Source organism: Macaca nemestrina, chromosome 1, assembly GCF_043159975.1.
Source record: "Macaca nemestrina isolate mMacNem1 chromosome 1, mMacNem.hap1, whole genome shotgun sequence".
NCBI lineage: Eukaryota > Metazoa > Chordata > Mammalia > Primates > Cercopithecidae > Macaca > Macaca nemestrina.
In genome coordinates this window covers 215,904,368-215,919,794 of record NC_092125.1, presented here as the reverse complement: position 1 = coordinate 215,919,794, position 15,427 = coordinate 215,904,368, and the positions used below count along the sequence as shown (strand labels likewise).

The 15,427-nt window shown below is 51.5% G+C and overlaps 1 protein-coding gene across 4 annotated transcripts in view; it reads left to right on the top strand.

Moving 5' to 3' along the window:
* The window catches only part of LOC105483134 (immunoglobin superfamily member 21), a 328,288-nt gene that overhangs the window by 78,513 nt on the left and 234,348 nt on the right, over window positions 1-15,427 (top strand). The gene's annotated exons all lie outside the window — the stretch shown is intronic.

Below are 15,427 nucleotides of genomic sequence, written 5' to 3'. Positions count from 1 at the left end.
CTCTAATGCTCACCCCACTCTAAGAGATAAGAGCCATTGTTATTCTTTTTTCACAGATGGGGAAACTGAGGCTCTGAGACATGCAGTCACTTGCCCAAGATCCCATGGGTGGTGAGAGGCAGTGCCATATTTCGTAGCTGGGTGTGGGAAACTCCAGAGTCCCTTCTTTGTATACTACATGACAAAGCCCACTGAGGAAAGCCACTTTGTGGTGATGGAGACATAGAGAAAGTTCGTAACTCTAATATATTTGCATGGATTTCTACCACGTATGAAGGATTTTCATGTGTTTATCATCTGGTGATCCTACTACAACCTTTTGAGGTAAGCAAGATAGGTATTTATTTAACAAATATTTATGTAGTGCTTATTGTACGCTGAGCAGTCTTCTAAGAGCTTTATAAATATTAATGTGTTTAATCTGCATTAAAAACTCCATGAGTTAGATTCTCTTATTTTCTCCATTTTATAAATGGAGAAAACTGAGGCACAGAGAGGTTACGTAGCTGGCTCAAGGCCACACAGCGAGGGAGTGGCAGAGCTGGGATTCCGTTTCCAGCAGGTGTGACCTGGAGATAGAAGCCAGGGCCACCTCCTTTCTCTCCCTGCTTTTGGCCCACCATGTCTCCAGCACCGGGGGCACGTGACACATGCAGCTGCCCCAGGATTGGGCTGAAGATAATGGGTTCATAAGTGACAGGCGGACTGAGCTGGGATTAACAGAGCCAGAGACGGTCTGTTCTGGAGCCTCATGCACGGGCTACAGAGCCAGTGAGCTTTAAGATCCTTATCTCACCGAGGAAATATAATAATCCCTCGCAGGACATGTGGCCTCACTTTCTTCATTCCCACAGCTTTGTCCAGCTGTTTATCTCAATCCATCCTTACGACGGCCTGAGAAGTAAGCAGGGATCAGCGGGGTGTTGCTTGGTCACTCGCTCCTTAGGGGTCTAGCACAGGGGAGCCCGTATTCCTACTACTGCTACTGTTACTGCTCGCTTTTGGGGTTCCCTTCAAAGCAGAGCCAGAGAGACGGATTTGGATGCAGGGGTTTATTTTGGGAATGACCCCAAGAGGTAGAAGCAGGGGAGGAGGGGATGCAGGCTGGGAAAAGAGAGGCAACTGATGCAGTTTTCACTTTGGCTGTCTCAGTGGGGGAGCCGCCGAGAGGCAGTGTGGGACATACTCTGAATCACCAGGCAAGGGGCGAGGAAACTGGGGTACTGATCCTCCAGCCCCCACCCCTCAGTGACCTGCCCCACACATGGGCCAAGTGCTCTCACAGCAGAGGCTCCTTTTAGGTGAAGAAGTGCAAGATGCCAGCTTGGCATCTGTTCCCTCACCACCACCATTAACTGAGCACTTACTATGAGCCAGGATGCCCACTAAGGCTCTTCCCTGAATTAGCAAAATGTCTTGTCAATGGACATTATTGTCCTCTTTTTACAGATGAGGAAACTGAGGCCCAGAGAGAGCTGCAAAGAGAGTCTGTGGGAGAGTTAGGATTCAGATCTGTTATTTTGTCTTTAAGCACTTAGTAAGCACCTGCTGAGTGCCAGCCAGTGTGCTTTGTCCTGGCTTTGACTTTAAAACCCACATGCTTACCCACTGAATTCAGTGCTGCTGGTGCAGGAGCTCTGGTCCCTCTTGGGTGCAGAGTCCATATTTTCTGGATTCTCTAGGATGGTCCCAATGGCAACTACTTTTTATTCTTTTCAATAAAGATAATTTGTGGTATATATAACCAAATGCACTCTAATGTTTAAATCTTGGTAACACTTTTTGCATGAATAAATTCACTCTTCACTTCCCACTGGGAGTGCTGTATCTAATGAGAAATTCTCGTTTGGGCTGGGAAAATGTGGTCACTGAACCAGAGGGACGGGAGCCCGGGCGTCTGACTCAGAGCTCAGGGTTCTGGGAGGCACTGTCCGGGTCGCACGATGATGGGGCTAGTCAGGTTCCTGAGCACCTCCCCCTGCTAGAACATCGTGGAGGCTCCCTGGGAGATCCATCTCACCCCCCCTCCTCCCAGTGTCTTCGGTCTCCCAGAGCTTCTTGCTCCCATTCCAGAGCCCAGGGCCTTCCCCTCTGTCTTCATTTTTCACCACCCCGTGCAGTGCTGTCCTTGGGTCAGGAATGGACCATGGTCAGGCAATGTGGTTCAATGGTTATGGTCAAAGGCTCTGGGACAGGTCTTCGGGTTTGAAAGCCAGCCCCACAATGTGTTGGATGTATGACCTGGGCCTCATTATCTGGATGCCCTAGGCTTCAATTTCCTCATCTGTGAGATGGGGTTAATACTGTGGCAGACGCTGTCAGTGCCTGGCCATACTCTCTCTGTATTTCTCTCCACCCACCAAAGTCTGCTTACTATGAATGAAACTCATTGCCTGAGGCAGCATCCCTGGCTAGTGCACAGGGCAGGCCAGAAGTGCAGAGAGCTAGGGCTCCTGGAAGCGGATCTCAACCGAGGACGGACAGCGAGTTTGATAATGAATATCCCAACTTCCTTTTTTTAAAAAAAAATTTTTTTTATTTAGACAAGGTCTCGCTGTGTCGCTCAGGCTGAAGTGCAGTGGTGCGATCACGGCTCACTGCAGCTTCAATCTCCCCAGCTCAAACAATCCTCTTGCCTCAGCCTCCTGAGTAGCTGAGCCTACAGGTGTGCACCACTGTGCCTGGCTGATTTTCAATTTTCTTTGTAGAGGCAGAGGTCCCATTATGTTGCCCAGGCTGGTCTCAAACTCATGCACTCAAGCGATTCTCCCTACTCGGCATCCCAGAGTGCTGGAATCACGCAACTTCCGTGCTATTGGTGTTGATACTTGGAGGTGTATCTTCTACCCTGTCTCTCCTAGTTCCCCAGCAGGGTGGAGCTCCAGTTGCCCGCAGGAAAGCTGGCTTAATGCACCCAGCATCCTGCCCTGCCTTCCTGCTCCCTCACTGATGTTTCCTGGGTCACCTCCCGAATAAACTACCTGCACTTGAATTATTTTATCAGAGTCTGCATCTCGGGGAGCCCAAGCCAAGCCTCAATGTGCCTAGTGTGGGGGCAGCTGTGGGGATCATATGGGTGAGGGTCTGGAAAGCATTGGAACCGGCCGCACAGGCATGCTCCGTGGAAGCGGGCACTCCCATATTGTGGCTCCAGTTCCCAGCCAGACCATGCTTCACAGTCACGTGTCTGCTCCTGCCACGCCCTCTGCCTGGTTGCCTTCCTGTTCCTCTTCACCTGGCTCATGCCAAGACATCCTTCTGGACTCAGCTCAGCGGTCACCTCTTCTCGGAAGTCTTCCCTGACTATGCCCGGTGCTTGGCTTGCAGGGGACTCCCTCCTCTGTCGTGGCATTTACACCCAGGATGACCATCCTCTGCAGGCTGCCCCTTCTTCCTACTTATTACTTGAGGCCTGGGACCACGTCTCTTTGCTGCCCAGCTCTCTGGGGGAGGAGGTAGCACAGGTGTGAATCTTGTACACCCCTTCGCCCTCTGCTCCCCATGGCCTTTGACCTGTGTCTGCACACAGGAACCCAGCAAACGTGGCACAATGAGGGCTCAGCGTCCACCTGGGGACATTGCAACCAGAGTGAAGGACCGCCTCGGGGGTCACCCAGCAGGAGAGGACGCTGGGACAAGTGGAACTGAAGGCTGGGTATCCAGGCTGATGGGAACTGGCTTTGAGAAGGAAGAATCTTAAGCTCAAGGTCTCATCTAGTCAGAAGGAAGACGGGAAGGAGGAGAGAGAGAGTTTAAAGCTCTGAGACCTTGCTCTGTCTTGTTTCTATTTATTATAATGACTATTATCATTATTATTTAATGAGGTGAATGGTGAACCAAAGTTTTCCCCACTGGCCAATGATGAAAAAGAGACAGGTGACTTTAAAGCAAGAGAAATTGCAGTCAGACACAAGAAGGAACTTCCCACTTTCTGGTTGAACAGGGTTGGCTGTCATCATGTTCTCAGCAGGCAGAGAACTTGCTGGAACACGGGGATATAGGGCAGGGGGCTCGGGGAGAGGACAGGGAGGATGCTGTGGATCACCAGCAGCTGCTGGGGCAGGAAGAAGCATGTGACTGAGGGTGAGGAGCCTGAAGAGCTAACTCCCTGCTCTACTCTCAACTTGCTGGATGACTTTAGGCATGTCACTTCACCTCTCTGGGCCTCCATTTCCTTATTTGTAAAAACGAGGACCATAATACATTCCTGGACAACTTCTCCAGCTGTTTCACAAGTTATTAGATGGACATGCACTTTATACAATTTAAAGCACAGTTCATGGCTGGGCATGGTGGGTCCTACCTGTAATACCAGCACTTTGGGAGGCCAAGGCGAGCAGATTGCTTGAGGCCAATACTTTGAGACCAGCCTGGGCACCATAGCAAGACCCCCATTTCTACAAAAAATACAAAAATCAGCTGGGCATGGTGGTGCACGCCTGTGATTCCAGCTACTTGGGAAGCTGAGGTGGGAGGGTTACTTGAGCCCCGGAGGCCTAAGCTGAAGTGAGCCAAGATTGTGCCACTGCATTCCAGCCTGGGCAACAGAGCGATATTGTCTCAAAAAAACATTTTATATATATATATATATATATATATATATATATATATATATATATAGCACAGTTCAGATGAAAAATAAGCAAAAACAAAACCAACAGGGTGAGGAGAGAAGGTAAGAACCAAGTATGCGCTTCTCTTTCTCTTGCAAGCCTTGTCAGGACAAGGGGACTCCATTTAATGAATAACTACTCTATGACTAGCACTTTACCTATAAAGGCCTTAATCCTCACAACAGCCTATGTAGGAGGCTCATCTCCATTTTTCAGATGAGAAGACTGAGGCCCAGGGTAGTCAATTAACTGGTCCAACCGGGATTAGAACTCAGGCATCTCTGACTGAAAACCCTGGTTTTTTCCTCCTTTGCCACATTACTGGAGCTGGGATGGTCAGATGTTCCACGCTTATCTGATCACCTGATGGTTCTTCTCCCCCTGCCCCAAACAAAGATTAGGAAACAAGACCCAGGAAGTCTTCCTAGGCCCTCGGGCCCTCCCTGCCCCTTCCCAGATGGCCTGGGCTCAATCTGGGACTTCAGCGTCCACCCAACCAGGCCTCAGCTGAGAAGGAGCCGGGCTCTGAGCCCAACAGATAAAATCCCGAGCCCCACAGCCAATCCTGGTGGCCCGGCCAAGCATTAGGCAATGCTAATTGCTCTGTCCACAGTGGAGCCTTGTTTGCATATATGCAAATTGGGGGGCTGCTTAGCGCTTCCCCCAGATGGGTCAGTTCAGGCCTCTGCCTGACCCCTGTACTGCCTGGTTTAAAGCACTAGCGAGTGGGACAAATGCCCATCCAGATGGGAGACGCAGCAGGCAGAGGCGGCCTGTGGCCTGGGCAGCCTCCGGTGGCTATTGCCTGGCAGCTGAAGGGTCCAATCATGACCTGAGTGTTTGGATGGGGCAACCAGAGGCTGTGGTCACATGGTCCCCAAGTCCCTACCCAAAGGGTCTGGCCTCTGCAATCTGGGGGACCCCAGGATGCCCAGGGCCTGCCCCAGGCCTTCTTCTCTCAGGGACAGGACTCACGAGCCTGACCTTGGCGCCACACAGGCCTAGTAACAGCAGATGTCTGCGGTTCAGCTTCCAAGGCTCCCGCAGATGAGTGGGCATCTGTAGAGGAGGACCCTGGGCCTGCGTCCTTGAGCTCAGCCAGGCAGCTGCTTGGAGTGCAGCCGTGGTTTAATCTCACTGGGCCCTTCTGTCAGGCCTGGGCTCAGGATGTGATGCTTCAGGACTTCTGTGTGCCATCCCCCATCTGCTCGATTGTCCCCTTTCAGGCCACGTCCCTCATCTCTAGGCTGGATGACACAACAGCCTGACTGCTGCTCTCCTGCCTCCACGCTTCCTCTAGACAGTCCCGCTGAGCTGCTCAAATCACAAATCTGAACACTTTCCCTCCTGCCTAGAACTCTCCATGGCTCCCCAGTGCCCGGTCATAAAGTGCAAACTCCTGCACCGGCCCACGCCCATGGCATGGGTTTCCAATCCCCACTTTCCTTGTCAGTGTCCAGCTCCCCACACCACGGATACCTGGTGGGGGTGGATGAAGTCTTGCTGGCGAATGTGTCCTCAGAGCCTGGCAGAGCATGGCTGGACTTTCAAAGGCCAGAGGAATCACCTTCCCAGGGAGGCTTCCTGAATGCCGTCTGTGCAACCCCTGGATTTCGTGTCTTTGAGAAAGTCATCTGCACACAGGTGACCTGGTAGGCCTGTGCCTTCCCTTCTATGTCTCTCTGAAGGGTTCTAAAGTCCCTTCTCTGGGTGAGGTCTTGTCTTTCTGTGTAGGTGGGAGCTGTTAGGTGGTAGGGGGGTAGGTGGTGCCCATGAGACTTGGATTCTCTCCTCAGGGCAGGAGCTGTGACTCCCCCATCAGACTTGGACCTCACCGGGGCTGGAGCTATGGCTCTTTCATCAGATTTGGGACCTCCCCAGGGCTGGGGCTGTGTCTCCCCTGTCAGATTAAGGCTTCATGATGACAGAAGACTGTGTCCCTGGATCAGAGTGGGAGCCCCCTGAGGTCCGTGTCCCTAGACCTTGTCACATTTCCATCTTAGGGGAATGTCAGTGTCTACTCTGTTCGTTTTCTGTTCCTTGATGTTTCCACGTGGTCCTCTCGGGGAGGAGGCATGCAGAGGAAGGAGGACAGGCCAGCAGGAGCCTCTGCTCCTCCCATCTTCTCCCTCCCTAGGCCTGGCCCACAGCCCCTTCCCAGGACAGAGCAGCTCCTTGGTAAGCCTCAGTCGAGTGGGAAGGACTGGGTCCACAGGCGGCTCACAGACCTCCATGCCCTGCTGCCGCGGGCTAGGAGCCAAGGGCCCCATGTTCCCCTGGCACTCCGTTCCCAGGTCCCGCCCAGAGGTGGGGCTGCCTGCAGTCACCTCCCTGCCCAAGCTGCCTGTGACTGAAGCAGCTGATTGGGTTCTGCCCCAGACCCTGAAGAAATCTGGCCCACCTTTCCTTCCATTTATTCCTCTACCCAATTCTGACCTAGCTTAGCCTAGGTCTGGAACCTTCTGGAAGCACCTAGGTCCAGTTCCCCCAGTCCCCTGAAGATACCACTAGGTAGTACTAGGTGACCTGGCCTAACCAGAGAAGCCTCCAGTAAATAGAGCCCCTTAGACCACCAAGAAAAGCTGCCCAGGACATCTTCAAAGCCAGAGCACGTCGCCAGTCTGAGAACGGGCAGCCAGGACCTCCCCCTTGTGTCAGCAGGGCCACTCGGACAGACAGGGGTGAGAGCCAGACCAGAAGGGCAGAGTGGGATTCCTGTTGGGGCCCTTGTTCTTGACCTTGAGTGAGACGTTTAACTGCTCCGTGCCTCAGTTTCCCCATTTGTCACAAGTGGACGACTGTGGTGAGAACAAAATGAGAGAGCAGAAGAGGAGCTTCCCTGATGAGTGATTATGATGGGTGAGTCCCGGGTGCCTCAAAAAGCCTTCCTCCCCGCTGTTTTGAATTATCTGACTCTAAAAGATAACTTTTTAAAGTTATTATTCCAAAAGTAATACCCGAAAGCTGGAGATAATTTGGAGCATTTAGAAAGGCACAAAAAAGAAAATAGCATGACTCAGTGATGACTGCTGCTCGTGGCATGGTGCTGACCCTGTCAGCCTTTTCTGTGCATGGGAACATGGAACAGTGGAGGGAAACAGAGAGGAAGTTATGGGATATTTTTTAGAAAAGTTATCCCCGGAGTCATTTTTGTGGCGAGATGGCTCCTCCCCGCCTTTGTTCCCTGACCCTTGTGTGGGTATCTGAAAGCCGCCCATTACCCTATTCTTGCCACCAATTTCCTCAATTCACACTCCCTATAAACCACCATGGGGAACTTTATAGGCCCACAAAGGCATTCAAAGTTAATGGCAAAACCAGCCATGTGAAAACTCTGCAGTAAAATCCACCTCACTCTCTCCCCAGTGCCCGGGTGCCCCCAGCCCCTCCTGGTTCCCGTGAGGCAGCCTGATCCCCGCCGCCCCAACTGGCACTGGGCCCTGGGACAGAGGGACGGGCAGGCAGAGAGTCCTGGGGGTGACCTTCTTTCTGCCGAGGACACGAAGCACACACATCCTCTTGCCACAACACAGACGCAATAAATACGGGGACTGTAATTTATGTAGATGTTTTGAAGTCCAAACAGAAGGGTGGGGAGGGACTAATAAAATGCCATCCCTCATGTCGGCTTCTCGGGACGGCAAATGTGGCAGGTTCATAAGGAATGCGTGGGGCACCTGCCGGCTGAGCATGGAGGTTAGGGAAGTCCAAATGATGCCCTTGGGCTCCCCTGCAGAGGTCGACGCTCTGCCAGGGGATGGAGCCCAGAACCAGGAGGCACTTTGTTGCTCCTTTATTCCGCCTTCCAAGAAGTGTTTCTGGGCTCCAGCTCAAACCCTCCCGGGCAGAAAGGGACAGGAGCCCAGCTTTTAGGGGAGAAATACATGGCTTCTGCTGGGGCAGTGAATGAAGAGTGGGCTTGGCACTGACCCTGGCTCTGCTGTGTGACCTTTGGGCAAATCCCTCACCCTCTCTGATCCTGTTTACATATCCATCTAAAGGAGAGAAAAAGGAGGGTATTATGAGGATTGAGTGCCATACTGTAGGGAAACAGACAGAGAAGGAATATGTAATCAATGCCAGGTTCTCCCCACTCTCCATCGGTTTCCGAATTTCTTGCAAACTGCAAAGGACAGATCTCTTGCTATATTTGTGCCAGAACACCGAGTTCAAAGCACTGGGCCTAGTGGGGGTGAGCGTCCATCAGTTTGGGGATGGTCCCTTCCTCTGCTTTGGACCAAGAGGGGGATGGGAGGAGTGCGGTATGGAGGTGAGGCAACGTGAGTCTACTCTGGGCCATATCGTTGGCTCAGCGGGCTACCTTGACTGAGTCATTCCACTCTCAGGAGAGGCTGGAGCTGAGCCAGTGCCCCTTCTCCTGGGTCCTCCCGGGAACACTGCTCCAATGCAGAGAGGGATTGGGACAGTGAAGAGTCAGGCTGCTCCCCACACCAGCCCAACCACATGCTACCCACACCTCCATTCCCTTAGGGGAGAAGTGTCTCCTTTTGATCAGGGTAGTAGGAGAGGAACTGAGCATTCAGCCTTGTTTGATATGTGAGCAAACTGGAATTGGTTTCTGGCCAAGGTTGTGGAGCCACCGAGGGTCCCAGGTGAGACCAGAATCAGGTCTGACGTGCCCCTGTCCCCAGCCTTTCTTCCACATTTCTCTCTTCATGACACTCTCCCATCTCTGTCTTCCTGTCTTATCTTAATTGATCCTCATAGCACCCCTGATATGTAGATGAGGAAAGCAGGGCTCAGAAGGGTTAAGGGACGTATTCGAGGTCACACAGCTGGTTAACGGCAGGGTAAGAAATAAAATACGTGCCTTGTAGCAAACACCAAAAGTAAAAACATGAAGTCAGCCTGATTCCTCCTCTGCCCTTGCTCTCTACGCCTGGTCCAGGAACGAGTTCTGGCGGCTCTTCCCCCAACACATCCTCCATCTGGATGATGCTTCCCTCTGACACCACTGCCACCCCAGCCTAGGCCACCACGCATCCACGCCTGCCACAGCCTCCCTGCTGGTCTTGCAGCTGCCACCCTCATCCTCCAGCTCTCCAGGTGTCCAGAGAGATCTTATTAAAACGTAAATGAGATGCAATCGCTTCTGGGCTTGAACCCCTCCAAGGTCGGCCATCATGCTTGAAGTCAAATTCCACGCCTTACTCTGCTTCCTCTGGCGGTGCCTCCTCCCCCACCTCACCCTGTTTGATTCTCTGCTGTGCTCATGCCACTCCCGCCACTCTGGTCCGCATGCTTTCTCCCAGGTGTGCTTGTCCAGCCTATGGGCCTTTGAACTTGGAGCTTCCTCCTAGATCACCCTTGCTCGGATGTTCCTAAGGCTACAACCTTCCTGTCCTGCAGGGCTGAATTTAAATACAAAGAAATACCTTCCTTGACACCACCCCCATTGAAACGTCACCTCCTTCCCCTATTTTCCCTTTATATGAATACATCTGAGCCATCTGTCAGGGCACTGCTTGCTAGCATTAATAATTTTGTTGTTTTTTTTGCCCATCATCTGTTTCCCCACTAGAATATAATTTTTGTTGTGACTATGATGATGAAACACGGTGTACCTCCTACATACCAGGATGGTTCTAGGTTTGCATACGCATAACTTATCTAGATTTGCAACAACTTTGTGAAAGGTACTATTATTATCTCTATTTTTACCAAGGACACTTGATATGGTTTGGCTGTGTCCCCACCCAAATCTCGTCTTTACTTGTAGCTCCCACAATTCCCATGTGTTGTGGGAGGGACCTGGTGGGAGGTAATTGAATCGGGGGGCGGGTCTTTCCCGTGCTGTTCTCGTGATAATGAGTAAGTCTCATGAGATCTGATGGCTTTGTAAGGCGGTGTTTTCCTGCAGAAGTTCTCTCTTGCCTGCTGCCATATAAGACACCTCTTTGCTCTTCCTTCATCTTTTGCCATGATTGTGAGGCCTCCCAGCCATGTGGAACTGTGAGTCCATTAAATCACTTTCCTTTATAAATTACCTAGTCTCAAGTATGTCTTTATTAGCAGCGTGAAAACTGATTAATACAACAATGAAGCCCAGGGAAGCTAAGTAACTTGCCCAAGGCCACACAGCTGGCTAGTGGTAAAGCTGGGATTTGAACTCGGGCAGTCCAGCTTCAGCGTCCAGACTCTGGACCACAACACTAGGCTGTAAATTGCATCATGGCAGCAGCCAGGTTTCTTTTGTTTCTTGCTGCATCCCCAGTGCCTAGTGCAAGGCCTGGCACCGGGAAGATGCACAGTAGATGTTTGTGGAGTGACAGGATGTATACCGCAGTGAGTAAGCGTAGAACTTGCCCTCAGAGATCTCATATCGTCGCTTATTTCATTGCTCAGAAGACACAGGGAAATAAAAATAAGAAGTGGAAAAAACAAGCCTGTATCATTCAAAGAATAAACATTTTATCACTGAATGAGTGAGATTGTTTGTAGTCAAGTACAGAGTAGCCCGCCTGCCCCTGCACAAACAAGTTAGTGTCTCATACTCATTAAAAAAGCCAGAGCATAAACCCAGTGCTTGAGCTACGTGTGCATGAGTTCTTACGGTGTCAGCAAGGCGTGCCCACCAGAGTGTGTCTGGCGGCATCCTGGAGACTCTGCCAGGCTAAGTGCATACGGCAGGGTTCAGAGGTCTGCGTGCTCCGTAGTACTCCTGTGGCCCACCTTGCCTGGACAACAGCCAGGGCTGGCGTGTCACTGACATGTGTGCCTGAGCCCCTCTGTCCAGCCTGGCACAGCCCTTGCTGGCCAGCGCTGGGACATGGGCCAGCAGCCTGCAGAGGGTGCGTGTGGCCATGGTGGGTAATGATACGTGGAGAGACAAGAGGAGCGCTCGGTGTGCAGGGGAGACCATGGGGGCAGGGACAGTCTCCAAGGCTTCAGGGCAAGGGACAGATTTAAGTGAACCATGCACAGTGGGGATGACACACACAGAGGGAGGAGGGGGTGGCCATCCCGGCACGGTTCAGAGGCTCAGACTCATGGCTGTGCTAATCATTAGTGTCAATACCGTGAATGCTGGCGAATCACAGAACTAATGGTGCTAATAATAAGGGGTGATATATCCTGACTCCTCAGTCCTGGCTGGGTGCCCAGCCAGCAAGACCTGCCTCCCCAGTACCGCTCAGCTAAATGGCTGAGCCGCTCATGCATGAGCTCTCGGTGGCAGGCCAGCCTGACAGCTTGGCCCAATAGGTCTTCGTAACATGGGCAGATTGTGGAAATCCTGAGTGTCTTTCTGAGGCTTCCTTCGGGGCAGGATCAGCCTGGCTTCACTGATCCATCTCCAGACCCTGGCTCCATCCTTTTTCAGCTTTGTGACCTTGGGGAGTCATTTCCTCCGCCATCATTTCTGCATCTGTAAAATGGGAATCATTAATGTCTACTATAAAAGGTGGTTCCGGGGAGCCTCTGGGATGATGTGGAACTCTGAGCAGAATACCAAGCGTTTCACTGTATGCTAATTATTATAATAATAATTACATTTTTCATTTATTCAGTAGCAAGAATGTAGGCTTTGGGGCCGGGGAGTGGTGGCTTATGCCTATAATCCCAGCACTTTGGGAGGCCGAGGCAGGAGGATTGCTTGAGCCTAGGAGTTTGAGGCCATCCTGGGTAACAGAGGGAGGCCCTGTCTCTGCAAAACAAAAAATTAGCCAGGTGCAGTGGCTCATGCCTGTAATCCCAGCTACTCAGAAGGCTGAGGTGGGAGGATTGCTTCAGCCCAGGAACTCAAGGCTGCAGTGAGCTATGATCATGCCACCTCACTCCAGTCTGGGTGACAGAGCGAAAGAGAATTTAGGTTTTGGAACCAGGTTGAGCTGGGGTGGAATCCTCTGCTGCCACCTGCTCTAAGGCCTGGGCCTCTGGAAAATGAGGATAACACCTGCCTTACGGAGGCTGGGAGGATTGAAGACAGTCCACTTATAACACGGAACATGGTGCTTGGCACGGCGGAGTGTCTCGGGATGCTTAAGGTGGTTTCTAGGTTTTTTTTTTTTTCTTTTTTTTTGAGACGGAATCTCACTCTGTCGCCCAGGCTGGAGTGCAGTGGCCAGATCTCAGTTCACTGCAAGCTCCACCTCCTGGGTTCACGCCATTCTCCTGCCTCAGCCTCCCGAGTAGCTGGGACTACAGGCGCCTGCCACCACGCCTGGGTAATTTTTTGTATTTTTAGTTGAGACGGGGTTTCATCCGGGTTAGCCAGGATAGTCTTGATCCCTTGACCTCGTGATCTGCCTGCCTTTGGCCTCCCAAAGTGCTGGGATTACAGGCATGAGCCACTGCGCCTGGCCCAGTTTCTAGGTTTTAACTGAGTTCCTGCTGCTTGCAGTCATTGTACCCTGCCCTGGAGATACTTGTCCCAGATTCTGGGTTAGCTCTAGGTGTTTGAGTCAGTGTGGCCAGGGACAGGAATGCTGGCCTCCTTGGAGATGTGCTTGAGGGGCTAGGCGAGACCAGTACCTCAGTACCTAGATCAGGGCCAGCTAGTCCACATACATTTGACCCCTTCCTCATCCTTGAATTCCAGAGGAGACTCAATCACTTTCTCAGCACCTCCCAGGGAGCCGAGAGCCCTGAAGTCAGTGTAGGGTCCTCTGTCACTCCTGCCATCAAGATACCCCATCAGGGACACCAGCACTTTCTCTGGGGCAATGGGTCTTGCTGAGTGGGTTCACAAATGCCAGTGCACTCTGGATCATTCTGCTGGCCGGGGCAAGATGGCCTCTGCACTGATGGGACAGCCCTAGCCCCAAATCCCTCTCGTGTCCATTACCACATCAGCCTCTCACCTTAGTGCCATCAGGAAAAAAAGCAGGGGTGGTGCCTTTCCCAGTTGACACCAGAGACAACAAAGGCTTAGGCAGGGTATGCGACCTGAGCAAGGTCTCTGGATGGCTGTGGCTCAGCCCCGATGAATCACTGAATACCTGAGTGTCCCAGGGCCTCTACCCAGGCTGTGTCCTCTGTGTGTAGGGATCTTTCATCACTTCGTTTAGGTCTCTGGTCAAATCTTCCCTTGTCAGAGAGTCCTTCATGAGCCACTCGTCACAGTCAGGGTAATTAACACCAGCTGCTGTAACAAACGATTCCAACCTCTTCTTGACACAGCACAGTAAAAGTATATTTTTTGCTTATGCAAAATCGAATACATTTATACCTGGTTAGAGGTTCCCCTGAGCACCCACATCCAGGCAATGGTTCTGGGGGCCCAGCCTCTTTCATTTTGTGCCTCTGCCATCCCTCCGTTCCCCACTGGATCCTCTGTATTCAGTCGGTTGAAGAGTGAAGAGAAAGATCACATGGAGGCTCTGATGAGTTTCAGGGACCAGGTCCAGAGTGGCACATACCACTGACATCCACATTCTAGTGGTCAGAGCAGGTCACATGGCCAAACCCAACACTGATGGGGACGGACAGTGTATGCCACATGTAACAGGTGAGGGAGAGGAGTGAATAATTCACACCATGGTAGAGGATTTCACAGGATATCTGGGGCCAGGCTTGGGTAACACTTATTCCCTGCTTCCATGGACCACAACTGACTCACATGTCTTCCTTAACTGCAGGAGGTGGTGGGGGGCAGGTCTTGGAAATACAGAGAAGTTCATGGATATTGGTGAAAACTAACAAGTTTCTGCCCCACCCCCTAGTAATTAAAGAGAGCCTAGTAGTGCTTCTCATCATGTGGGTGACCTTATAATTCAGCTTCCAAATGGGACAATTTTAAGGTGAAAGGTGTCACTAACGATTATCCTCTGAACACCGGGTTTCAAGCAGGCTGCCCCAGGGATTTGGAGCATGTGGTCACCCTACTCATCACTCTGCATCCTCTTAGCCTGCTTTATTGTTCTTTTTCACACTTAATTACTGCCTAGGAGTGGACTCCGTGAGGACAGGGACCTTTCTTCCTCTGTTGTTGTATCCTCAGTGGCTAGAACTGGGCCTAGCACATTAGAGGTGCCCATTATATGCCTAGTAGATGAATGAATGGACTCAACCATCTCACAGATTCCTTTCGAGGACTGACTGCACATTCATCCACAGTGCTCCTGCCCTCCTGGAGCTAGGCAGATGTCAAATGAGAAAGGGTGACATCCAGGGACTCCAGAAGCTCATGCCTGAGTCTGGAGGTGGTTTAAAGGTTTTAACTGAGTTCCACTGTGTGCAGTCATCGTGCCCTGCCCTGGAGATACTTGTCCCAGGATTCGATGTTAGCTACACGTGTGAGGTCAGAGCAGATCCCTTGAGAAGGTGATATTTGAGCCACAGATCTTTAGAAAACAGAGACCATAGACTCAGTTCCAAACAGTCTTGAGCTCACAATTTGGTTTGGCCTTTGGATGCTGTGTAAGCCCAGGCGAGTCACTTGACCTCTCTGAACCTTAACTCCCTCATCTGCAAAGTGAGACCAGGCATCCGAACCTTTGCAGGTTGGCTGGGACCCAGCAACTGGTGTTGATTATCATAATCATGATTTCTCTTATTTAGATTTTAGACTTGAAGCTCCATCACGATGGAGCTTGGCCTCTGGCCACGGAGGGGTTGTGAAGTTCTGCCCTCCTCATCATGCATTGCTGTAAAGCCAGTCAAGGATAGCTCCCCAATTCCTGGTGCCCAGAGCCCTAAATAACAAGATGCTGCTTCTTCACATGGAGTTCCATGCTCTGGCCTTAGCTCTGCCAATTAGTAGCTGTGAGAGTCTGCACAGCTTAGCCTCTCTGAACCTCTGTTTCCTTGGAATAGGAATATCCAAGGCTATCTTAGAGGGTACAGGTAAGAAT